Here is a 25,846-nt window from a genome sequence, read left to right on the forward strand (position 1 = left end):
GAAGAACAGAGTTATTGGGAACTTGGAACAAATACAATCTCATGATTGAGTAATGAAAACTAAATTTTGTACCAAGTCCCGAAAACACAGAAGGCAAAGGATTTGAGAATCCCAAGGATGATAACAGGGAGCTGTCCTTCTCTGAGAATAGGCTGCCCTGGGCAGGAAGAGGAGGCAGGCTTTTGTCAGGAAGGTAACTGGCAAAGTCTGTGCCCTCCCACCTTGCTTTCCCTCCACCCAGAGGGCTTTCAGGGGTTGGGAGGATGCCCCTCCTTTATTTCAAGCCCCGCCATGAGAGCTGTGATGTCTGGGGGTCAGGATTCTACAGGAGGGAGTAGGGCAGCCCCAGGTGCAGGGAGGCCCCAGGAGGAGCTGTTCAGAGTGGCCTGCATCCCAGGGTGCCGAGCAGAAAGGATGTAACGATGTCTCCACACATGGTGGCCCAGCGGTGAAGAACCCGCCTGCCAGCGCAGGAGATGTGCGTTTGATTCCTGAGCTGGGAAGATCCTCTGGAGGAGGAAATGACAACCCACTCCAGTACTCTTGCCTGGAGAATTCCATGGACAGACAAGCCTGGCAGGCTACAGTCCTTGGGGTCACAAAGAGTGGAACAGGACTGAAGCAACTAAACAACAACAGACCAGGGGTGGCCGGGCAAGAGAACTCTAAGTAACCCCCAAATAAGAGGCTGCTCTCCTGTAAGTGGGCTGCAGCCTGGGGGACTGGGCTTCTCTGGCCACAGTAACCTCGGAAGAAGACAAGACGGCTGTCCATGAGAGAAGGGGTCAGGCCGGGTCCAGAGAGCAAGATCAGCTGGGCCAGGAGCAGTTTAAGTATACCTTTGTCTCTCCTCTCCTCCTGCTCTGACCCTGAAAGGGACGCTGCAGCTTCCAGTGGGATGGACACTCAAGCCAGGCAAAGAGAAGGTCTGAGTTTGATCAGCCCTTAGGACACAAGACACTAACTTCTTAATCAGGTTTGAAACCTAAAGTGAACATGGTTGTGTCTTGTTCAAGAAGGGGAAGAAAGCCATGAAACCTGCCAGCCGCCTTCCACTGTTCCCTCTTTGAACAAAGAATGGAAGGGGTGTGATGGCCCAAGCACAAGCCAGGTCTGTGCAACAGACCAGCTGCAAGGGGTGTGCTCAGAGCCGAGTCGGCAATTCAGGGTCGAACTCGGAGATTCAGATTCGATGTGTGAGCGCCATGGAAGTCAGAAGCCCAGGGTGGGGGGTGGCAGGGCTCTGCCTTCCCTCTGAAGTGGACTAAATACCCTTACCTTGCAGACAAGGAGGACAAGGAAGGACAAGTCTCCCCTTAGACATCGTGAGGACAGCCATCCCTGACATAGGCTGTGGCCCTAATTCACTGTCTGTGTAACTTAAAAACAGCAATGGAAATTCAAGTTGAGAATTTAAAGGGGTCTCATGGAGAAGGAAATGACAACTCACTCACTTGCCTGGAGAATCCCATGGACAGAGGAGCCTGGTGGGCTACAGTCCATGGGGTCACAAAGAGTCAGACACGACTTAGCAAGTAAACTACCACCATTTATCCAGTACTCTTTCCTGGAAAATCCCATGGACGAAGGAGCCTGGTAGGCTACAGTCCATGGGGTCACAAAGAGTTGGACAGGACTGAGCAATTTCACTCACTATAGAGTGCTTACGAGGTACCAAGAGATTGTCATGGATTATGTATTTATTATGAATAATCATGAGATTTCTTTTATTATTCTCATTTACAGTTAATAAAGTTCAGAAGCAAAAAAATAAAGTGGTCTCAGATGGTTCTCTGCAGTGGTAAGGAATCTGCCTTCCAACGCAGGAGATGCAGGTTCAATACCTGGGTCAGGAAGATCCCCTGAAGGAGGAAATAGCAACCCATTCCGGTATTCTTGCCTGGAGAACCCCATGGACAGAGGAGCCTGGTGGGCTACAGTTCATGGGAGCATGAGTCAGACATAACTTAGTGACTAAGTCACCACCACCACCACCAGTATTCTTGTTGGAAAATTCCATGGACTGAGGAGCCTGGCAGGCTTTAGTCCATGGGATCACAAAGAGTTGGACACAACCGGGTAACTGAGCACACACAGGTGGTTCTTAGCTCAGGGGTCTAACAGAAACACTCAGAAATGCTCTCTAGAGAAATCCACATTAAACCCAGGATTCAAAGAATTCTTTGCATACAGCTTCCAGGAGCTCACAGCCACTGAACAGGGACACGGGGTGGGGGGCGTCAGCAAAGTCAGCAAGACAGCCGACTACAGAATCAGACGTGCGGACTTCGGCTCTTGGACTTAGCCAGGTGTCGGATATAAAATTAAATCTAATAAGTTTAAAGAAATAAAAGAAACGAAAATATGATCAACAGGACTTCCCTGGTAGTCCAGTGGTTGAGAATCTGTCTGACAGTTCAGGGGACACAGGTTTGATCTCTCGTCTGGGAAGATCCCACATGCTGCGAGGCAGCTAAGCCCGTGTACTATACAACTACGGAGCCTGTTCTCTGGAGGCCACTCTCCCCAACAGGAGAAGCCACTGCAATAAGAAGCCTGAGCACCGCGCCTACAGAGTAGCCCCCGCTTGCTGCAACTAAAGAGAGGCTACAGGAAGCAGTGAAGATCCAGCGCAGCCCCAGATTAAATAAATATGTAAATAAATATTTTTAAAAAGAAAATATGATTAACAAACAAGAGACTCTAAAAAGGAACAAAGTGCTTCTGGAAATGAGACAATGCAGTCCTGGACACCAAACAGGTACAGCTGAATATAAACATCCTCTTTATCAGAAAGCAAGTTCAACGCGGCTGTGGCAAGGTGTGCACAATCTAAAACTGCTGCCGTGAGAAGCGCTGCATTGTGGAACGTATGTCAGAAAGGGAAACATCTGGAATGACGTTCCTACTCGTTCTTCCGATTATGACTGTGCCGAAATCCTCTGAGCCTCTAGAACTGGGGCTGACTTTGTCAAGGGGTATAGCTGGCAATGTCTGGGGACATTCTGGGGTCTCACAACTGGGGGTGATGGGAAGGCTGCTGCTGGCATCTCGAGGGCAGAGGCTGGGGGTGCTGGTGAATCTCTGCAGCGCCCAGGACGTCCCCACAGAGGATGACCCCGTGCAGAACTCGCCAGCGCCGAGGTGAGAAAGACCCCTCTGTGAAACCTGTCTACGTTCCTCACAAGCTCATCACTGCAAGACTGGCAATCCACACAGGAAACCAAAATGAGAAAGTGCTCCGTAAACTGAAAAGTGCTCAACAAAGACGTTATTTGTTAAAATCCTAGAGTTCCATGCAGGAAGATCAATGACATGCCCGGGAAAGGAGTAGCCCCCCACTCCACATTCTAGAATGCTAATCTGGAAGCTTGCTCCATCGGTCTGTGTCAGCTGGTGTAGGGCACGGCCAGTCACCCCATCACCCGAAGCAGAAGATGAGACCACCAGCACTGTGTCACGCGTGGGTTCCGTGTGCAGTGACTGCCCCGATACCGTCTCCACAGTGTTCCTGTCCCCTCCTCTCCAGCTGTTCTCACCAGAGCATGGTGCTTCCGGGCTCAAGGCCATGCCCCACAAGTCATCTGCAGTCTGCCAACCAATGCGACCTTTTTAGAAGCAGAGCCCGAGGGGTGGGGAGTGTATTCTGCACACAGCACCTCTCCTCCTGGGCCCGCCGTGCTCACACCTGGGTGAATAGGAGAGTCCAGCCTCCGTGGGGCCACAGCCGCTCCCAGGGCATCCTTCCTGCCCCCCCCCCCCCCACCTCCTCAAGATGCAGCATTGCTCCGGGAGGCCTACTGAAATCCGTGCCCCACAGGCGGTGCCAGGGCGCCGTCGCTGGGGTCCTCGTTTTCCTTACCTGCTAGATAACCATTGCTGGCCTGTTAGCTTCTCACACCCACGTGGACACACTCGGGATGGCCACTGTGCACAGCACTCTGACACACTGCCTTAAAGGGATTCGGTGATGACTGTTGGTTCTGAAGATCTGGGCCTGCATTATTACTCCATCTCTGTGATACACTGTGAACGCTATGAACCAGACACAGAGAACCCATTTCCGAGGTGGAGACACTGAGGCCCAGGGAGGTGAACCGACCGTCTAAACTTATACAACAGGACAAGAAGAATTCAGACAAGGTCTGCGTGTGCAGGTCCTCACAGATTCACAGCACTGCACTAGCTGGGTGCCAAAAGAAGCCACAGGAAGGGCTGGCCACCAGGGGAGACAGGCCAGGGTCCTCCTTTCCCTGGACACCTGCCCTTAACCGAGAAACGCCCCTGGGGCCGATATTCAGGTGTCAGAGCGTCTCCCAGACCAGCTCTGGTGGCGGCCTCCAGGGGCTTCATCGCGTGTGTCCTTGGCGGCAAGATGCGTACCCTGGGAGCAGGGAGGCCAGGTGTCCTTGTGAAAAGCCAGCTTACTCCTGAGGCCATGGAGGGACGCCAGGGTGAGGCTCTGACCACGTGCGCGAGCCGGGGCAGGGCGTTTGCAATCATTAACATACATGCGCTCACTGGGTCTTCTCTGATTATGAGTTTTATAGCGGGGAGGGGCGGCCTTGCGTTCACTGGGAGGTGCCGGCATCTGTAGGACATCGGGTTTGCGCTTCGCTGCTGTTTCCGCGTTGTTATGGGTTGGGTCATGCCCCCTCTAAAAACGTATGCTAAAAGTCTGACCCCCAGAATCTCAGACTGCGGCTTTATTTGGAGAGGGTCACGGCAGGTGTAATTGGGAAGATGAGGTCGTGCTGGAGCAGGGAGGGCCTCGCCCGGCATGACTGGTGTCCTCAAAAGAAGGGCCACGTGGAGGCCGAGACGGCGGAGGAGGCCGCAGGGACACGGCGGCGGAGGACGGAGCGGGGCGGTCCCAGCCGGGAGTGAGAAGAGGCGGGAAGATTCCGAGCGGCTGGGCCCTGCACCCTGACCTTGGACTTCAGGCCTTCGGACCGTCAGACAGTACGTGTCTGGCGTTTGAAGCTCTGGTTTGTGGGGCTCTGCGTTTGTCACCCTTTGTTATGGAGGCAAACACACTCCCCATCTCACACATTTGCAGTGACTTCCTGACGAGCACGGTCACTAGGGAGGCTCACGACCAAACGGAGAATCTGCACCACCTGTCTGTGAGGAGACTGGGCTGTAAGAGAAATGAGCGGCTTTTTCTTGTCAACCCAAGCCCATACATAAACTAGAGAGGAACTTTGAAAGGAAGGGCGCTCACAGGAAAGAGGAAACACGTTAAAACTAAAGCAGGAAGGATTTTTGTAACTTAAAAAGGAAAAAAACAAACAAAAAACCACCCTCTTATAATAGAAAAGTTTCTGAAGACCTGGGCTGGGCACAAAGGAGAATGTAAATTCCTTGCCAGAATGTTTTTTTAGCAAGAAATCTTTTTAAAACTTTTAAAAAAAATATTTATTTTTAACTGGAGGATAATCGCTTTACACTGTTGTCCTGGTTTCTGCCGTATATCAGCCTGACTCAGCCGCAGGTGCACGTAGCTCCCCTCCCTCTCGAACCTCCCTCCCACCTCCGCCCACACCCCACCCCTCTACAGGCTTTCAGGCGCTGCTGCTGCTGCTGCTGCTGCTGCTATGTCGCTTCAGTCGTGTTCAACTCTGTGTGACCCCATAGACGGCAGCCCACCGGGCTCCCCCATCCCTGGGATTCTCCAGGCAAGAATACTGGAGTGGGTTGCCATTTCCTTCTCCAATGCATGAAAGTGAAAAGTCAAAGTGAAGTTGCTCAGTCGTGTCTGACTCTTAGCGACCCCATGGACTGCAGCCCACCAGGCTCTTCCATCCATGGGATTTTCCAGGCAAGAGTACTGGAGTGGGCTGCCATTGCCACTAAACGTTTATATTAGCAATGAGAACTAGACAAACACATCAAAAATATGCAGGGACACTAAAACAGAACAACAGGGCTTTGGGCTGCACGGCGTGTCCTGTGGTCCGTCCCTCACCCTCTTCATCAGAAGGACACAGGACCAGGCTGGGCACTGGGGGAGGTCGTTCTTAGCAATATGGTGGGTTACATATACAGAGGGGATTTCCTGAGACACAGAAAACAAAGGGAAATTCCCCTTTTTTTCAGAGCATGGCTGAGCCAACAGTGAGCAGGGGAAAACAAATTCAGACCAAGAATAAGAAAATGTTCTCCCAAGATAAGTGATGTTACAGACGGCCTTTGTCCTGGAGCCTGTGACAATCCCTGTGGTCTAGACCTGAGGTCTTAACAGGATCTGGAGGATGGGTAGGACTCAGGGGCGGGGGGAGGGTGGGGACTAGAGAAAGCCTGGGTCATGCAGGGCAGGTCAGACCCACCCTGAAGTCAGGACCCCATTGGAGCAGACTGTAAGGTGAGCTGGGAAATTCTCTCCCTGCAGGAGAAGAGATGCTTTTACAGGGTGAGTGCTGGAAAGAGAAAGAGAAAAGAATTCTCCTCTCTGGGTTCTGAAGCTCCCACAGATGATAGCTGGAGGACAAAACTTACACTCCCAGTGTGACCTGAAAAACTCCAAGCCAGAAACTTCCATTTTAAAGATCCCAGTTTATAGCAGCAAAAGGGCCACGTGGAAGCAAATGTAAGTTTTCTGGAGGAACATTCTTCAAACATGTCTCAAAGCTTAATCACAGAGAAAATTGTAAGGAATATGAGCTCACAGTCATCAGTTGCTGAATTCACGAGGAGCTAGGTCACCAGCAGCAAGAGGGAGTAGAGATAACAAGCTGCAGAATCAGACAGTGTAGAGACTACAGAACTGAAGCCTTTGTATAAATTATATAAAGTGTGTTTGCTTCATATGTTTAAAAAACAAAAGGGGGATTGAAGGCATTACAAGAAAATTAGAGATTATAAAATGATCAAGCAGATTTGTAAACAAAAGTAGAACTTTGCAAATAAAACTATAATAATGTAAATTTACAACAGATTTTATTTTCCTGGGCTCCAAAGTCACTGTGTACACTGACTGCAGCCATGAAATTAAAAGACGCTTGCTCCTTGGAAGGAAAGCTATGATAAACCTTGACAATGTTTTAAAAAGCAGAAGCATCACTTTGTCAACAAAGGTCGATCTGGTCAAAGCTATGGTTTTTCCAGTAGTCATGTACGGATGTGAGAGTTGGAACATAAAGAAAACTGAGCGCCGAAGATTTGATGCTTTTGAATTGTGGTATTGGAGAAGTTTTTGAGAGCTCCCTGGACTGCAAGGAGATCAAATCAGTCAATTCTAAAGGAAATCAGCCCTGAATATTCATTGGAAGGACTGATGCTGAAGCTCCAATATTTTGGCCACCCAATGAGAGGAGCTGACTCATTGGAAAAGACCCGGATGTTGGGAAAGATTGAAGGCAGGAAGAGAAGAGGGCAGCAGAGGATGAGATGGTTGGATGGCATCACTGACTCAATGGGCATGAGTTTGAGCAAGCTGCAGGAGATGGTGGAGGGCAGGGACATCCTTGCATGCTGCAGGCCATGGGGTCGCAAAGACTTGGACATAACTTAGCGATTGAACAGCAACAACAATAACGTTAAACAATAGTAGACAAAGTCCAAGAGAGAGTTGATAAAGGAAAAGTTAGATCTGCTGAAAATTGACAGACTGCAAATCAGAGAGACACTTCCAGATCAAGAACCTGAGAAGTTCACGACCAGTGAGAATATCACATGGAGAGCTGAACACTCAGGGCCAGCAAGGAAATAAAAATCAAGTTAGAAATGAAGCCTTCATTGAAAAAATAGCATAGCAGAAGGAGGGAGGTCAGTTACAGCCTTTTAATGTCCTTGTACTTCTGTATGTCAGTAAAGATGCAGATTACTTTTAGACTAAGTTAAACATACATGCTAAAATGTCTAGAGTAACCATAAAAAAGTAAAAATTCACTCTGTCTAGTTGTCCGTTGGTATCCATGAACCAGCTCCAGGAACCCCTTGGATACCAGAATCCACAGATGCTCCATCTCTTATATAAAATGCAGTGTTACCACTGTTGGATCCAAGGTTGGTTGAATCCAAGGATGTGGAATCTGGGGATATGGGAGAGCCAACTGTAACTGCTAAACTAATAGAGTCAAAAGTACAGAACAAGAAAATATTCCAGAAAGAAATATAGGAATTCAGAAAAAGCAGAATGAATGGAAAGCACACGCTGTTAGGAGTGGCAACCACCACTGACCAGAACATCTCTGCACTCCTCATCCGTTCATGCTGGCCACACTCTTAACCCATTTCTCAGGGTTGTGTTTGCAGTGAGCAACGTTGGGGGATGAGGTAACATTTTCCTCTAGGACAAAGAGCAGGCTTGCTTACTCCTTGTTATAAACACCAGGTCCCCAAGCTCAGTGATCCTTGCCTGGGATGCAGGTTCACTGTGAGCATAGCATCCATCGCCCCCCCCCCCCGCCTTGCAATGCCACTTTGGGTATTCGGGGGCAAAGGAAACCAGTGGAAATATGGTACTCATGTCACTTGAGTAAGGAAGTCCCTTCTCTCTGATCTGGAAGCTTGTGTCTTCCTCCAACATCCCTGAAATAGGAGCATGCTAATTATTAGATTGTAAGTAGGCAAAGTCAAAACCTACACCTTTTACACAAACTAAAAGTGTAGAAAGAAATGAATATATATCAAAAATTGCAATCAATGTGAATGGGCTAAACTCTCCAGTCAAAAGACAAAAAAGGCCAAACTGTTATAAAATGGATTTAGTTACAGAGATATTTCTAAAACCAGAGACACAGAAAACTTGAAATAAAAGAATGGGAAACAGGTGTCATGCAAACATTAATAAAGGGAAAGATGATGAAGCAACATTGATGTCATACAAATGACAAGCACGTGAAGATATAAAAAAAGTCACTATATATTGATGAAGTTCCAATTCACCAGGAAGACATAATAATTCCAAACTTGCATGTACCACATAATAAAGCTTAAAAATATATTCATCAAAATTTGGCAGGCTCAAGATGAGAAATAGACAAATCCATTATCATCTGGAGGAATGCCCAACACATGTCTCAATAAATGAAAAATCAAGCAGAGGAACGAAAATCCATAAATATTTGAATAATTAAACAATACATTTAAGAAAGTTGACTTAAGGAACAAGTACACATACCCAACCGCTTTAGAGTGTGCCTTCTGTCCAAGCTCACATGAAATATTTACAAAAAATCGACCACATTATAATCTAGAAACAAAGTATAAAGCAGTAATTATCTAAGAATTAATTTCAAAAAAATAAAATGAAAATTAATCTCACAAGTGCTTGTTACCATATAGATTGATTTTTCTTACCATACCACAAGGATCAATTTTATTTCAGTAATATCACGGCATCTGGTCCCATCACTCCATGGGAAATAGATGGAGAAACAGTGGAAACAGTGGCAGACTTTATTTTGGGGGGTTCCAAAATCACTGCAGATGGTGACTGCAGCCATGAAATTAAAAGACGCTTACTCCTTGGAAGAAAAGTTATGACCAACCTAGATAGTATATTCAAAAGCAGAGACATTATTTTGCCAACAAAGGTCCATCTAGTCAAGGCTATGGTTTTTCCAGTAGTCATGTATGGATGTGCGAGTTGGACTGTGAAGAAGGCTGAGTGCTGAAGAATTGATGCTTTTGAGCTGTGGTGTTGGAGAAGACTCTTGAGAGTCCCTTGGACTGCAAGGAGATCCAACCAGTCCATTCTGAAGGAGATCAGCCTGGGATTTCTTTGGAAGGAATGATGCTAAAGCTGAAGCTCCAGTACTTTGGCCACCTCATGCAAGGAGTTGACTCACTGGAAAAGACTCTGATGCTGGGAGGGATTGGGGGCAGGAGAAGAAGGGGACGACCGAGGATGAGATGGCTGGATGGCATCACTGACTCGATGAACGTTGAGTCTGAGTGAACTCCGGGAGTTGGTGATGGACAGGGAGGCCTGGCGTGCTGCGACTCATGGGGTTGCAAAGAGTCAGACACGACTGAGCGACTGAACTGAACTGAACTGAATAACCCCATAAGATTGGAAAAGTTTTAAAATACAATTTTAATAGTATTCCCATGTATAGAAACTGATGATCTATCGGAGGCTTTGTGAAACAGCCAGGTTTTGACAAACATCTCAAAGCTATTCCCAGATCAGTGTCTTGGGCTGTCTTTCTTTTCCTACAAAGCCAAGTGAGTTTGCTGGTCCTCACGCGGATCTGTGGAAACAGCCTGTTGTAAACACCGGAACTGAGCTCAGTCCTTCCCACCGTCTCCCCACACTCCCCCTCCTGCTCCTGGGCTCCAGCCACACGCTCTTCTCTGAGCTCTTAGGTGGGCCCCACTCCTGAGTGTCTCAAAGCTTCTGCACAGCCACTAATCCCCATCTAGGCCACACAGTGACCTCCCCACTCCCTCACAAGGTTAGACTCCACCTGCAGCTCTCAGGACACTTTCCGTGAACCCCAGAATCAGGCAGGCCCCCGGTGAGATGCTCTCCAGGCAATGGCAAGTATTTAAATTATTTAGATTGGAATACTCAGCTGTGCGCGTGTGACCATTCGATTAATGCTTTTCTTCCCGATGGGCTTCCCTGGGGGCTCAGACAGTAAAGAATCTGCCTGCTGAAGCGAGAGACACAGGAGACCGGGGTTCGATCCCTGGGTCAGGAAGATCCCCTGGAAATGGCACCCGCTCCAGTATTCTTGCCTAGAGAAATTCCATGGACAAAGGAGCCTAGCGGGCTACAGACTATGGGGTTGTGGAGAGTCAGACACGACTGAAGTGACTGGGCACGCATGCACATGCACCCAGGTGTATGTGTGTGACCATTTGATTAATGCTTTTCTTCCTGATGGACTGTAGACTCTACAAGGGCAGGAACTGTGTCTGTTTTGCAAACCACTAACCTCAGCGCCTGTCGTGATGCCTGAACATGCAAAGCAAACATTTGCTGAGTGGATAGATGCGTGGATCGGCCAGTGGATTGCCAGGCAGAAAGCCACCGTGGCTTTTCAGCACAATGTGCTTTGTGATGCGGGACAGAGGGAAGAATGAGTGGACTCAGAGAGATCAGCTGCCCACCCCCTCCTCTCCCTCCCGCTTCCTCCCTTTCATCCAGTAATCAGCACATCACCTCCTGAAACTAGGGGCCAATCGGTTACATGCTGAGGAATATGACATCTACTTTCCCAGAAAAGAGAATTCTTTAGCAGGGAACAGATGTGAGGTTCACAATGCTACATCCTGAAGTTCAACGCTGTGCACAGACCACACTCCTGAGCCAAGGCCCACCCCCCATCTCCTGTGCCTGCCCCCCCACCCCCAGCCCATGACATCACTGCTTCCGGTTATTCTTGGGACTGGGCTTCCTTCCTGGGATAGTGGGGAGGGGTGGGCTGGTGACTTCTCAGGAAGTCTGAGTCTCTCTGAGCCTGCCACTCTTCCCCGGGAGCAACTGCTTCAGCTCATCTCCCCGACTTCTCAGGAAGGATTAGACCGAAGCTGCAAGCATGAAAGCATATTGCAAAAGCGTTATCGCTTGGGAGTATTTTAAACGGCGGTCTGGAAACGTGACAAACCTAGGAATCTGTCATTTTCACGGAGGATTAACCTGACCGGGGGGGTGGTTTGTGTCCACCTAAAGGTCATTTGAAGTCCCAACCCACAGAGCCATGAGTGAGACTTTATTTGGAGACAGGGTCTTTGCAGCTGCAATGAGGTCAAGATGCGGGCACAGCTGGACTAAGGCTGCCCCTAAACCCAGTGTTGGGTGTCCTTGTAAGAGACACACTGTCAGACAAGAACCCCGTGCTGTGACGGAGACAGGGACTAGAGTGGCGCGCCTAGACTCCAAGGGACGCCAAGCCTCGCCGCGCCAGCCGATGGAGATGGGTTCACCAGAGCCTTCAGAGAGCACAGCCCTGCCAAGCTGAGGAGGGGCTCGGGGGCACCGTGAGCACTGGGAGCTTCGGGGTCACTTCTTTGGTACAAGCTCTGGTACAAGAAGCCCCCCCCGGAGGCAGAATTAGGGTCCCTGAGAGAAGCACTGAGTCCCAGGCGACCCCACCCTCCCTGGTAGTGCTGCCGAGCCAGGAGGGTTCGGACCAGTGACCCCAACTCGGGCTCAGCGTTTGAGCGTTTTCATCTATCACCTTCACTTCAGTTCAGTCGCTCAGTCGTGTCCGATTCTTTGCCTCCTTGTCCATTGCCAGCTCCCGGAGTTTACTCAAACTCATGCCCATCGAGTCAGTGATGCCATCCAACCATCTCATCCTCTGTCGTCCCCTTCTCCTCCTGCCCCCAATCTTTCCCAGCATCAGGGGCTTTTCCAGTGAGTCAGCTGTTCACATCAGGTGACCAAAATATTGTAGCTTCAGCTTCAGCATCAGTCCTTCCAAGGAATATTCAGGACTGGTTTCCTTTAGGATGGACTGGTTTGATCTCCATGCAGTCCAAGGGACTCTCAAGAGTCTTCTCCAACACCACAGTTCAAAAGCATCAAGTCTTTGGTGCTCAGATTTCTTTATAGCCTAACTCTCATATCCACACATGACCAGTGGAAAAACCAAAGCTTTGACTAGACAGACCTTTGTGGGTAAAATAATGTCTCTGCTTTTTAATATGCTGTCTAGGTTGGTCATAGCTTTTCTTCCAAGGAGCAAGTCTCTTTTAATTTCATGGCTGCAGTCACCATCTGCAGTGATATTGGAGCCCCCCAAAATAAAGTCTGTCACTGTTTCCACTGTTTCCCCATCTATTTGCCATGAAGTGATGGGACCAGATGCCATGATCTTCATTTTCTGAATGTTGAGCTTTAAGCCAACTTTTTCACTCTCCTCTTTCACTTTCATCAAGAGGCTCTTTAGTTCTTCTTCACTTTCTGCCATCTATCGCCTTAACACAGCTAATTTCTAAACCTGTTTTCCCAGCTCTGATGGTTCTCATCAGCCCCGATCTTGCATTCATAGCTGTTGCCGGATGGCTCCATTTGGATTCTCCAGTCTGTGTTTGTAAGAATTGCTCCCCGACCAGGGGCTTCCCTGGTGGCTCAGATGGTAACGAATCTGCCTGCAATGTGGGAGACCCAAGTTCGATCCCTGTGTGGGGAAGATCCCCTGGAGACGGGCATGGCAACCCACTCCAGTATTCTTGTCTGGAGAATCCCATGGACAGAGGAGCCTGGAGGGCTACAGTCCATGGGGTCACAAAGAGCTGGACACGACTGAGCGACTAACACTAACCAACCCACCTCTGCCTCTCCTCGGGGCCCGTACTTTGTGACGGCATTGCCCATCTCCGGCTCACAAAGCACGGACTCAGGAAGGGGGTGCCTGGCACTGGCACACGTTAACTCTTTCCTCTGCACGTCGCCTTGGCATCCCATCAACAGCCAGGCCCTTGGGATTCACCTGTGCCACAGTGTGAAGGTTCACTTGCCCCTCGACCATCTCTGCCCCCGGGTCTAAGCGCTCCGCTCCACCTCCTTCCCCAGCTTCACCCCCAGCCACCCTTCACTAACAGCCTCAGGCCTCACACTGCTCAGCCCCCACCTCCTGGGGCACCAGTGCTAACGGAACGGGCTCCACGCTGCCTCTCAGGACACCCACCACGTGCCCCACCAGCCCTCAAGCCCCTCTCCCCCCAGCCCACCTGGACCAGCCAGCCTCTCCACAGCTGCCCTCCCCAGGCCTGTCTGGGGCCTGGGGCTGCTCCCCTTCCCTCTCCTGCATCTCTGCCTGCAAGCGTTCGCGACACCCTGTTTTTCAATGCTGCCCTATTTTATTGATTAAATTCAACACTTATAAAATCAATGCACACCATTCATTCGTGTGTGTGTGTGTGTTTCTGTGTGTGTGAACTTTGCCCCTGATTTTACACGCTCAAAATACATAAATGAGCTTCCCTTTGCTCCTAGGAAAACGCTCAAAGCTCGGGTGAGCACTCACGTGTTCACCCGGCGGGATTAGAAACCAAGGCCGCGCAGAGCGGGGGTGTACTCGCCCACCTCTGTCCGTCAAGGCCAAACTCAAAGCCAACCTCTTGGTCACGGGTTTGCTTTCCACGGGGGAGAAGACGTCTTTCTTCCCGGAAACCCTCGGCGCTTCGGACGTTCCAGCTTGTGCTCTAGTCGCGCGCGGGCCTCCGCTGACTGCGGGTCGCAGACACCGCGGTGCTCACACCCCCCGGCGGCCCGCGCCCGGCGAGGCTGCCGGCGCCATTTCCCTCACAGCGTTTGCTCACTGTCAGGTCCCCGGGCCACCTTCGGGTCATTCTCACAGTTTTCTCGAGCTTTTCATTGTCATTGCATTTGTTCCGGTGATCTCTGATCTCTGACGTCATGACTAAGACCAGCTGAAGGCTCAGATGATGGCTGGCCGTTTTTAGCGATACAGTATTTTCAACTAAGATGCGTACTTTTTAAAGACATACTGCTACGGCATGCTTAATAGACTACTAAGCTAAGCTAAGCTAAGTCACTTCAGTCGTGTCCGACTCTGTGCGACCCCGTAGACGGCAGCCCACCAGGCTCCGCCGTCCCTGGGATTCTCCAGGCAAGAACACTGGAGTGGGTTGCCATTTCCTTCTCCAGTAGACTACAGTGTAACGTAAACGGAACTTTTTTGAGCACTGGGAACCAAACAATTCACACTACCGGCTTTGCAGGACACTCGCTTTATTGCGGTGATTGGGCTTCCCTGGTGACTCAGCTGGTAAAGAATCTGCCTGCAGTGCAAGAGACCTGGGTTCGATCCCTGGTTGGGAAGAACCCTGGAGAAGGGTACGGCTCCCCACTCCAGAGTCTGGCCTGGAGAACTCCATGGACTGTATAGTCTATGGGGTCGCAGACAAGTCGGGTACGACTGAGCGACCTTCACTTTACTGCACCCAGACGTGCAGTGTCTCCGGGGCTCCCGTGCGATCCCTCCCATGACGACTGTATGCTTCTCGTGTCACATACGCGGGGGAAGCCTTACGGAGCTCCTCCAGCAGCCTCCACTTTGATGACAGCTTCCCTCGGGAAGCAGGTGGTGAGTAAAGGATTAGGGCTCGGGGCTGGACTGCAGACGCCGGGGTGGGCTGATGCTGGCAGAGTCCCCACCTCTGATCAGGCACCTAGGCCCGGGTTGAGGGGAAGTCAGGGCCAGGGGGACATCCCCGGTGATTGGTGCCCCCAGAACCTTGGGGTGGGAATTCCCTGGGGGCCCAGTGATTAGGACTCTGCTTCCAATGCCAGGGACGCTGGTTCAATCCCTGATCTGAGAACACAGGAGCCCAACAACAGGCCCGCAGCACGGGGTTCAGAACGGTGTGTCAGGCCCATGTTGACAGGCAGTGGTCACCACGAGGACAGAAAGATGACGGTCTTTAAACTATTCTTGTTTTAAAAAGATCTTTGTTACCCTTGAAAGAATATCAGCCTCAAGGCTGAAACATAATTCGGACTAGCGTGATGGCAGATTTATATTCTACGAGGAAGAGTCCCTCAACGTGATGCTCGTTTGTTTTGTTGGGAATTACCAAAAAGGCATGATTTACTCACTCCCCAAGCTGCTGAGCCAGAGTTCCTTTCTCCTCTGTGGGAATGAGACAGGTTCCCCTGGGCTTTCTATTTTGGGGTCCCCGCAGGAGGTCTTCCATCACTGTATCCCTACTCACAGACACTGAATCAACACAATATCCACTTTGCAGCAGGGACCAGGAGCCCGACAAGAAGGGAGATCCCCCTGCTGCCCAGAGGCGTTGGGGGTCAAGGTGGGGGAAGGGTCAGTGTGACTGTCCCCCTTCTGCCATCATCCCTCGAGGATCAAGACAAAACGACTTCCTTTTGCACCTGTGTCCCACACACGCACCCGCTTGCCTCAAGACACAGGGTCCTAACGCATCAGTGCCCCTATAAAGCTGGGTGTCAGGGTAAACTGACCCAGGCATGTGAGCCTGGTTGATATCCCGTGGGTTGGGGAAGTTGAATGTGTTGGCCGCATACTCACCCAATTCCCTCCCTCTCTCTCTCCTTCCTTCCTCTCTCTCTCTCTGACGTCTCAGCTAAAATTCTAAATGATGCTGACCCTCAGATCAGTCTATAGAAAGGGCCACCCCCACCCCAGGGCTAGAGACGGTACGGCAGGGCTCACCTGCGTGGGGTGGCTTCTTGGGGAGGGTCAGGTTGGTTTGTGGCTAACCCTGGAGGAGGAAATAGAGACTCACTCCAGTCTTCCTGCCTGGAGAACTCCATGGACAGAGGACCCTGGTGGGCTACAGTCCATAGAGTCCAAAAGAACTGGACAGGACCAAGTGATCAACACTTTCACTTTCAACCCCTGGACAGGACATTTGTTTGTCTGTTTCCAACACCTAAAACCAAGTCCCATAGGTGGCTCCGTGCAAAGGTCCCCTGACTGCAGGAACCGCCCCCGCTGAGACCCCATTACAGACCCTTACCCAGCACCTCCTCCGAGAGCTGTGGACACCTGCCTCCCCGGAAGCATCAGTGGTTTGCTCAGGATCACGTTTGGGGTTAGAACCCAGACCTCTTGGCTCACTCTGCCCTTTCTCTACTCTGTCTCAGAGCTACATCTTCTTATTTTCTTGGTGAACATCAGATCATGTCTTCTTCTAATAGACCATCTGCAACCATTTGCGCAGCTCAGCAAGTACAGAAAAGTGTTGTATCGTGTGGGCAGTGATTCAAAGACTTTTTTTTTTTTTAACCAGATTATGCAATTATCTCAATGCACAGCCTTATGTAAGTGGACCTGAAAAATGGGCCTTTGCAAGCAATCAAACGAGAGATGTGCACTCGATTCATCGTATTTCTAACCTTCCGGAGGAGCTGTGATGCCCGCTAGGCTACTTCTCTGCTCCGTGAGAACCCTTTATCAATAGGAGACAATTCTTCCCAGAATAACAAAAGAAATCCAAGGAAAAGTATGAATGCTTTAATCTCATGGAGGGGCGAAGACAAACGTCGTCCTTGAAGCCCTTCACACTGTCACTTTGAAATGCTGGCAACAGCAGACACGCCAGCAGCCACTAAGCTCGCTTAGAATCCGTAGAGATGCCGACAGCCCCCACTCAGGGTTCTTACAGGTTGTGTCTTACTGGTTGGTGGAATGATGACATCATGTATGCAGTGATGTGTGGTTTCAGGAGTGTGGAAGTGTGGCTGTCAGCAGGTGAGTACCTCCTGAGAACTTTCTCCCTGGTCCTATTGGAAAGCACTCTCTCCCGAGGAACCCACGTGTGAGCCGATGCTGTGTGTTATCTCGGGTGCCCGCGTCACCTCGGGCCAGACCAGTCCTCACTGTCCTGCTCCAAAAGTGCTGACCAGGCACGGATTTCAGGGGCAAGAGGCCTTTTGAAAGCGTGTTCTCATGACTGTTACACTTTCACTAGCGTGCATGCACGCTAAGTCGCTTCAGTCGTGCCAGACTCTTTGCAACCCAAAGGACAGCAGCCTGCCAGGCTCCTCTGTCCATGGATTTCCATGTAGGAACACTGGAGTGAGGTGCCGTGCCCGCCTCCAGGGGATCTTCCTGACCCAGGGATCGAGCTTGCGTCTCACTGCCTCCTGTACAGGCAGGCGGGTCCTTTACCACTAGTGCCGCCTGCGAGGGCCCACTTTCTCTAGATTTTCATTAATTTCTGCTGTTGGGTTTCAAGGCCACTGATGCTAAAAGAATTTAGAAACGGTTAAAGGTTATGGTAGAGGCTCCAGAAGGATACTGCCCTTGGAGAACCTTCTCTACAGGGAACATAGCAGTTGGAGGGCTAGCTATCATTGCGGATTGCCCCAGAGAGAAACCCTAAAAAGTACTAGTAGCAAAGGCCATTTGGGGTATTACATCCTTTCATTTCTACTTGGTATTTTTAAAAAACCGTCTGGCCAGAAACTTATTATTATGTGCATTTTACATTCCAATTTTCTTCCCAACTTCAAGAATGTTTTACTGCTAACTCTTCTTGGGAAATTCACACCAACTGGGTTTACTCGAAGGATGGTTGAAAATGCTTGGTCTTCAACGTAAGTCTGCTTTCCTTTAAATATAACCAGATGGATTTTAACCCTCTTCACCTTGTGATCTTTGAGGAACTTGGCCAAAGGCACCTGGAGATGCTTTCAGACAATGCAGCCAGGATCCCGACACCGTTTCTTGACTTAACCAAGTTTTCCCCTCTCTGCTCCTGACGAGCTGCTTCACGTCCTTGATAAACAGCCCACCCCCGTGGCGGAAGGTGATGTCACTCAATAATGCACTAGGCACCTTGTTCTAAAATCCTGGAGCAGCCGCTCAGCGCGGGGTCACAGCATGGCCCGCTGGTGCCCGGGAGTTCCTCCAGGGTTTTCCAGCCCCGTCGTGGTCAGTGTGGACCACGGTCACTGCCTTTGATTAAACAAGCAAGCACTGTGCTTACACTCACCTTCCGTGGACCACACGAGGCACTCGCGGTACACCAGCCTCCCCAAGTATACACCGGCCTCCGAGGCCTCGGCCACACCCGCTCCCGTGGGGCTGCGTGTGGCCAGGACAGTGGGCGGCAGGGCTCCATTCCCCAGAACTTGCCACCATGCTGTCCACTCTCCATTCTTTTCTCCAAAGTCTTCTCTGAGGAGGTAAGTCATTCCCATCAAATCACCAGGCTCAGTCTTGGTCTGAGCTCCAATCCAGCTAGGCCCCCAGGTTCCTGAGTCAGGCACGAGAACAGAATCCATGTTGTCATCAGCACCGGAAAGGCTGGAAGCCCTTGCATCAACCACCTTCTCTTCCTAGAGAAACACAGATGTTTTCCTGGATTTCCTGTTAATAGCCAGGCATGCAGAATATAGAACGACCCAACCTTGCACAGATTTCCTATGACTTGATGAAAATAGCTAATGGCATTTTATTTGTGACTCTTGGTTCATTTTTATGAGCTAAACGGAGAAAGAAATGATAAATGACATTAGATCTAAGAGGCACTATGCAACTTCCTCGTTTATAATAAGAACAGAAATAAACGGAGTGGCACCAAACAGAAACACATTTTCAAACGCTTACCATTGTGGATTGTAATGCCTTGCCAAATTCATGAATAGTCTCAATCTGTGTCACACAGACAACCTCCCCACCAGTCACTGTGACAATGAGCAGAACCCTCGTAGGAAAAAAATCTCTTGTGAAATGAGGTTGTATTTTTATAAATTGAATTATTCTTCAACCATATCAGTCAAGTTTTCAAAAACACTTCTCCATACTCAGGGGTAAAAAGGTTCTTAATACCCTCTAATTTAGCACGTGTTTGCCTCCAAACTACTAAAAGGGAAAAAAGTGTTAATCATAGAAAATAACGCACCCACTTTTTACTCTTCTGAAAACTAGATGTTTTTCTGCAGACAATGTTACTGACCTGCAGTGAAGATCACCACAAGCTTCACACAGCGTACTGTGTGGAAGCGGCACCCTTGCTGGCTGTGCGAGGGTCACGGCACACCTTCGTGCAGATGCAGCCTTTGCACACTCAGGCCTTTGCACACTCACAGACCTCACGGACGCAGGAGCTGGGAAGGGGTGCGGGCGGTGAGGCTGAGGTTAGGGTGAGACCACCAGCCAGGCTCTGCAGTTATGACCATAGACGGCTTGCTTCATCACGCTCAGCCTATCAGCCTCTGTGAAGTCAAGGTGTTTTACTGGATGAGCTCAGGGATAGTTTCCACACACATTACCATCAAAGAATCTCATTTTCTTAAGAGAGGAAATTACCAGGAATTTGTGAAGTGCGGTCCGTCAGGATGTTTCCCTGATGGACCTTCTTCCACGTGGCTTTTCCTCTCCATGTTGCCGAGAGCCACGTGCAGGGGTAAGAGGGTGGGCAGAGCTGCGGGGCACCGACGCCTCGGGGCCCGGAGCCCAGGGGGAGGCTCCACACCTTCTGCTCTGCGTCTGTCGCCCTGTGACTCGGACATGTGGTCAGAGACCCTCCAGACCTAAGAGCAACAGAGCCCAGTCCCTCCAGGCCGTCCGCCTGCAGGGGGTCAGCGCAGGACTGCAGAGGCAGTCCGTCCCAGAACAGGGCAAATCCAGTGGTGACATCACTTATTTCCCCCAGGCAACACTGCTCTCGTTAGAGCTCATTTAAAACGCCTCTTTGTCCTTCAAGGGCTGTTACTTTCCCACTGCATTTTTTTTTTCTTTTTATTCAACTTTTTTTATTCTGAAAAACTCAAAACCTTTAGTTAGGTTAAATAAAGGAAATTAAGAGAGAAAAAATGAGATCAAATCCCCAAATATGTTACTTTAATATAAAGTATGTATTTATTTGCCAATCATTTTAGGTAGACTAGGGCTTCCCCGAGAGCTCAGTTGGTAAAGAATCCACCTGCAATGCAGGAGAAGCCAGTTAGATTCCTGGGTCAGGAAGATCCCCTGGAGAAGGGGTAGGCTACCCATTCCAGTACTCTTGGGCTTCCCTGGTGGCTCAGCTGGTAAAGAATCCACCTGCAGTGCGGAAGATTTGGGTTCGATCCCTGGGTTGGAAAGATTCCCTGGAGAATGGAAAGGCTACCCACTCTAGTATTCTGGCCTGGAGTATTCCACGGACTGCATAGTCCATGGAGTCGCAAAGCGTCAGACACGACTGAGCGACTTTGACCTAGGTAGACTAATGAATATGGGTCCATTTTTCTCTTTGGCTAAAACCACGCCCCACACACTGGACCATAACAGGGTATATTCAGTTGTGAGCCATTCAAGCTGACTTAAGCAATAACAGATCCCTCATTTTGAGTAACTGGGGCTCCAAGGGTCAATGTTGCTTCAACTTGTGGCCAGCGGGTCGGCAGTTTAAGGTCTTGGCTCCTTCCCACTCTCTCAGGGAATCTACAAGATCCGCCCAACGTAAACGCGTCTCTCCTGAGAGTCCTAAGCGAACCAGGGCTCCATCCGTCAACGTGAAAAGTGGGAACTCGCCCCCACTGTGGAGTCTTGTGCCTCATCTCCTGGAAGATGCCACCCACCCTAAGATGCATTCCACGTTCAGTGGTGCTAACATGTAAAACATGTGCATCTCAGCACCGAGTACATAGCGGGGAATTTTACCCTGAGTTTAATAAGCCAGTTTAGGTCACAGGCTCATCCCCAGACTGACAACTGTAAAAGAAAGTCAGGAGCCAACTAGCTGCTGCCCTCCACAGAGTGGGGAGTAGGGCTCGGCATGAGGGGCTGGGTTGGGCTCAAGTCCCACTCTCCTGCAACACGAGGGTGGAGAGATGAGAGGAGAACACCAGAGTGAAACCAGCGTTCTGGGAGACAAGTGTACTTTCCCCAGCAGTTTCCAGCACCCAGAGATCTCCAGGTATGAGTTCTCAAAGTAGAAGAATGGGGGAATTTGTCTTAACGTTTCATTTTATTGGCGTAGGAAATGGCAATCCATTCCAGTAATCTTGCCTGGAAAATCCTATGGACAGAGGAGCCTGGAGGACAACAGTCCATGGGGTCACAAAGAGACGGCTATGCCTGAGCGGCTGAGCATACGTTACAGCAGATTTCAATGCCTTGGTGGTTTCAGGTGGAAGCAAAGGCTCAGCCATATGTTTACACGTATTCATTCTCCCCAAGAACGGAATGGGGGAGAATTTAAACTAACTTTGCAAAGCACCCCCAGAATGAATTGCAGGTCTCCTCCCCAGATTTTACAGGGATCTCGCTCAACCTTTTCAGGAGCAGTTCTCACCTCTGTTCATTCGTGTTGGCTGTTTCCAGAGTATTCAATTTTCCTTCCGTAGACAAGGCTTTCTCGTCTCTCTACTCAAAGTTCACTCATTTGTAGTAAGCAACTATCGCAGCTCATGAACCTCAGGTCACACTACTGCATGAGGCACTATTATTTCCAGCCCACTAAGAACAGAAACACGCCGCCCACTCAGCGTGACACCGAGTTACTCTAAGAAGCGTCAGATCTCAGGGACAGTGTTCACACCTACAGTAAACAAAGCGGGGGCATAACCAGCGCTGACAGGTTAGGGAGCCAGTGCGGGTGGCTTTCGGCAAGCTGGTCAGTTCACTGGCGGGGCTGAGCCACGCCAGCCTGCTGGACGATTCCACCCTGGCCCTGGCCGTGGCCGTGCAGCCCGGAGCTGTGGACTGACTGCACGCCCTGCAGAAAGGCCAGCACCAAGCACCGGTTAGACTGGTGGGCAGGCGATGGGAGGTTGGACAAGAGAGATTCTGTTTGTTATTCACTTCACACAAGTGAGCATGTAAAAAAAACTCTCCAAAAGATCCATATTTCTTTCTTACTATAACTTAAAATTGCTCACAGCTATTCATATCCTGCTTTCACTCAGAGTTGGCAAGAGTGCAGAACAACTGGCTGATCAGAGAGTAAACTGGCCAGTCTGGAAAGCAAGAACCCCGTGGCTCAGGACCGTGGACCACGTCCACCATATAGAATGTGACGCTCAGAGACAAGCTCGGGAAGTTGCCTGGTGCTGGAAACGGCCTGTCATGGTGGAAGGGACAAGGAACATACACCCCGGGGCAGAGCAGACAGGACAGCAACAGAGGGAACAGGAGGCGTCCACCAGGCGCAGCGACGCGGAGCCCCTCCTGAATGTGAGGGTGAGCAAAAGAGAGACGTCACGGGCAGGGCTCAGGGGGGCTCCACTGGCATGAACTCCAGGCGCAGCGACCCGGAGCCCCTCCTGAATGTGAGGGTGAGCAAAAGAGAGACGTCACGGGCAGGGCTCAGGGGGGCTCCACTGGCATGAACTCCAGGCACAGCGACCCGGAGCCCCTCCTGAATGTGAGGGTGAGCAAAAGAGAGACGTCACGGGCAGGGCTCAGGGGGGCTCCACTGGCATGAACTCCAGAAACAGGCGGAATGCTTTAGGACACACAGTGCTCAGGGTGTCCGTGGCCTGTGGGAGGGGAGGGGGGCTGGCTGGCCTGAGAGGGGTGTCTGGTCCTTTCTTCATCTGTACGCTTGTCCTCCAGGTGCCCTCTATTTCAACCTAACGAGAGACGCTCTTCTTCCCAGCATGGGTGGCTCCTCCATGGTCCACACTGCCATGAGCCCAGGTGCAACTCGTGCACCCTACACCTTCCAAGGTGTGACTCAGACATGGTGTGTGTCCCCTGATTGTGTGCTTCCTGAATTAGAGGCTGCAAGTTGCTTAAAATAGAGCTGAGCACAGGAGGCTGAACTCAGCTAATGTGTATTGATCGGCACAGAACGGAGCAGTTCAATCAGCGCTCACGTAATGCTCCCGAGGCCCAGCACCCCGGCTCGGTGATCAGGAGAAAGGTTGGGAGACAGTAGTGTGAGGCCTGATTTCACAGAGCTCTGGATTTAGGCTGAGAGGATAACAAGCCGTTTGCACCCCCAGCTGAAGGCCAGCGCACCACGATGTCCAGAACAGGCCGCAGAGAACATCGCCTCTGCTCATCCCTGGATGCAGCTCAGCGTGGAGCCAGGCAGGATGTGCAGGAGGGTGGTCCTGACCCAGAACACAGGCTCTGGTACAGTCTGGAACATTCCAGAACCTCACAACCCTCTTTGTCCAAGAAGATACAGCCCCTCCCAAGAGCTGCTGACCAATATCCAATGGTGTGGGCAAACGCCCTGGTAAGACGGCACTCAGAGTTCCTCTCGTTCGCATCTGTGCTTGGTGAGGCCTTGACTGAGTGAAAAAAGAGGATGGGACAGCTGCTCTGCTCTTAGGACCAGGATCTGAGTCACTAACTCCTTCCATGACCTCTGGCAAGAGCTTAAAGCTTCGAGTTCCTAATTTCTCACCTGCACCACGGGAATAACCACCTCGTAGGGGGAGGGGATGAGCCAATGAGACAACAGACGGAAGGTGGGCTCGAGGCTGCAAAGCAGGGCCATCGGGCCCTGGGCCTCAGGAGTCATCACTGCTGGGCAGAAGGCCTAAATAGACATTTCTCCAAAGAAGGCAGACAGGTGGCCAGTAGGCACACAAAAAGATGCTCAACGTTGCTAATTATTAGAGAAATGCAAATCAAAACTACGAGGTATCACCTCCCACCAGTCAGAATGGCCAGCATCAAAAAAGTCTACAAACAATAAATGCTGGAGAGGATGTGGAGAAAAGGGAACCCTCTTTGGTGGCTTAGACAGTAAAGAACCTGCCTGCAATGTGGGAGACAGGAGCTTGATCCCTGGGTTGGGAAAATCCCCTGGAGGAGGGCATGGCAACCCATTCCAGTATTCTTGCCTGGGAAATCCCATGGACAGAAGAGCCTAGCGGGCTACAGTCCATGGGGTTGAAAAGAGTTGAACACAACTGAGCCACTTTCAATTTCATTTTACTCTGCTGGCGGGAATGTAAATTGATGCCATCACTAAGGAAAACGACACAGAGGTTCCTTTGTTCCTTAAAAAACTAAAAGTAGAGTTGCCATATGATCCAGCAATAACATTCCCAGGCATATATCCAGACAAAACTATAATTTGAAAAGATACATGTATATAGCAGCACTATTCACAATAGCCAAGACAAAAAAACAACCTAAATGTCCATCGACAGATGAATGGATAAACATGTGGGAAATACGTGCACAATGGAATATTACTCAGTCATTAAAAGGAAGGAGACAAAGCCACCTGCAGCAACGCGGATGGGCCCCGAGATCATCCTTCTGAGTGAAGTAAGTCAGAAAGACAAGTGTCCTATGATATCACTTATAGTGAAGTTGCTCAGTCGTGTCCGACTCTTTGCGACCCCATGGACTGTAGCCTACTAGGTTCCACCATCCATGGGATTTTCCAGGCAAGAATACTGGAGTGAGTTGCCATTTCCTTCTCCAGGAAATACTTCTTTGAGCCGCATTTTTGGGGGGTGGGGCGGGGGAGGTGGCGGCAAGAATACTGGAGTGGGTTGTCATTCCCTTCTCCAGGAGATCTTCCCGACCCAGGGACTGAAGCCAGGGCTCCCGCATTGTAGGCAGACGCTTTATCGTCTGAACCACCAGGGAAGGACAGGTGCAATCTAAAATACGGCACAAATGAATATGTCTACAAAACAAAAACAGATTCACAGACTTGTGGTTACCACGGGGGAAATGTGGAGAGGAGAGGGTATTGGGAGTTTGGGATTAGCAGACGCAAAGTATTACATATAGGATGGATAAACAACAAGGTCCTACTCTATAGCATGGAAACTATTTTCAATACCCTGTGATGAACCATGATGGAGAATAATATGAAAAAGAATGTATATACATAATTGAATCACTTCTCTGTACAGCAGAAATTAAACACAGCATTGTTAATCAACTTCGCTTGAATATAATTTTTTAAAAAGTCATCATGGGATGTGAGACGCACTGCGCGGGCGAGGTGTCACTTCCAGTTTAGAGAAACAGAATAAGGAGCAGAGCTGGGCAGCGGGACCAGCGTCCCCGTGCTGAGCGAATGCTCGGCGACAAACAGTTCACCCCACCACTGCAGATTTTCTGGGAAAAAACAACTCTAGGGAAGCTTTAAATATATACTAGGAGGGACAAAGACATTTCAACAACAAAAAATGTCAGTTCACCAAATGATGGCATAGATGAGGCTCCAGTATGCCTAACGATAATAGCCCTCATTTCCTGTGCCGAAAGACTACACCCTGGGAGCTGTATCAAGGCCCCGGGAAGCTCACGGCAAGGGATCCCAGGGCGGGAACCACACACAGAGCTGCGTCCTGTCGGAGAAGGGTGTGCACACGGGGGTCAGGAGGAAGAAACGGATCTTTAAGCAGATTCCATCCCTAAAGGACGTGGGGAAAGGCAGGTTTTGAGGCAAGAAGTCACGCAGATTCCTGAGATCTCTCACGACGGAGCACGCCAGAACCGGGAAGCAGTTCAGCCACAGGCAGGCT

The 25,846-nt window shown here is 50.2% G+C and overlaps 1 protein-coding gene across 1 annotated transcript in view; it reads right to left on the reverse strand.

Annotated features, from left to right (window-relative positions):
• RPS6KA2 (ribosomal protein S6 kinase A2) overlaps positions 1–25,846 on the reverse strand; it is a 223,538-nt gene that overhangs the window by 165,235 nt on the left and 32,457 nt on the right. The window contains exon 2 of the mRNA XM_052645466.1: positions 19,369–19,627. The gene's annotated coding sequence lies outside the window, so the exon portion shown is untranslated. The remainder of the gene's footprint in view (positions 1–19,368; positions 19,628–25,846) is intronic.

Source organism: Budorcas taxicolor, chromosome 9, assembly GCF_023091745.1.
Source record: "Budorcas taxicolor isolate Tak-1 chromosome 9, Takin1.1, whole genome shotgun sequence".
Classification (NCBI taxonomy): domain Eukaryota; kingdom Metazoa; phylum Chordata; class Mammalia; order Artiodactyla; family Bovidae; genus Budorcas; species Budorcas taxicolor.